Genomic DNA, 1,137 nt, shown 5'->3' on the forward strand with positions numbered 1-1,137 from the left:
TTTTTTTTAATCAGAGATTAAATGCTAAAATTAGGGATTTTAAATTATGTGGTTTATTAAAAAAAAAGGAAAAAAAGAATGCAAGCCCTGTACTAATATCATAGACAGTAAAATATTGCTGCTACTTACTTCTTGATGACATTCGGAGCTCGTTGTCTTTCCTCTTGTTTTTCCTGTGAACACAATGGGAGTGATTTGCATTAGAACGGGACAGGTTGTCGATTTTCGTGTTCAAATACTACTCAACAATCCAAGATCAATCAATAAATAGAGAAAGAGCGGGAATCTAAAGAATGGATTTTTCGCATCACAGTGCTCTCACCAGGTGTGAGACGATGGCAGCTTCTGAATTACATAAACGTCTGACCTGGAAATAAAAAACTTCATTACTTGGATTTAATGTGACAAATGTTGCCAGTTGGGCTCGTCCCATTAGGGGTCGCCGCCGCGAGTCACTCGCATGATTTGGATGGCATCATTTTATGCCGCATGCCCTTCCTCACACAACCCACCTATTTTGTTGGTCCGTTTCTCATTCAGTTTGAAATGAATTTCCCTTTTTAATTACTTACCCAATAAAATGCATGCCTGTAAGCACCTTGAAAGGAATCGATTTTAAATTATATTTACATAAGATTACAATACTGTCATGCATTTAAAATTTATCATCATTCAAACAGGTTTTTTTCAAATAAATTGAATGACGTATTCGCGTTATTATTTAGCCATTATGTCATGTATTTTCTCATAGAAAAGTGATTTGAGACTCAAAGTAATTGACACTAAAAGTAACAAATTATTTTAATTGGCAAAAGATTATATCGCGTTTGTCATTAAATAAAAATAAGTTTAGAAAGATGAATAAATTTGGTGTCTTACATGTTAAAGTTAAGACAATTCCAGTTTTATTTTACATATAACAATATAGGACAGAGCATGTTGATAATAACTTGATTGAATGAATATATATTAGAATTTAAAATTTAAAATTTTAATTGACATTATATTTTTCAACTCTCATTTTTTTCATTGGTAGAGAACCAAAGGAAACACATGCACACGCACAAACACACACACACACACACACACACACACACACACACACACACACACACACACACACACACACACACACAC

General features: G+C 33.3%; 1 long non-coding RNA gene across 1 annotated transcript; it reads right to left on the minus strand.

Moving 5' to 3' along the window:
* Window positions 1-9: 9 nt before the first annotated feature.
* LOC109520350 (uncharacterized) lies at window positions 10-641 on the minus strand. Its single transcript, XR_002169162.1, has 2 exons — window positions 323-641; window positions 10-173 (listed from the first exon to the last, which is right to left on the minus strand). It is a non-coding gene; the product is annotated as an uncharacterized LOC109520350 (long non-coding RNA).
* Window positions 642-1,137: the final 496 nt, after the last annotated feature.

This window comes from Hippocampus comes, unplaced genomic scaffold (genome assembly GCF_001891065.2).
Source record: "Hippocampus comes isolate QL1 unplaced genomic scaffold, H_comes_QL1_v1.1 scaffold143, whole genome shotgun sequence".
NCBI lineage: Eukaryota > Metazoa > Chordata > Actinopteri > Syngnathiformes > Syngnathidae > Hippocampus > Hippocampus comes.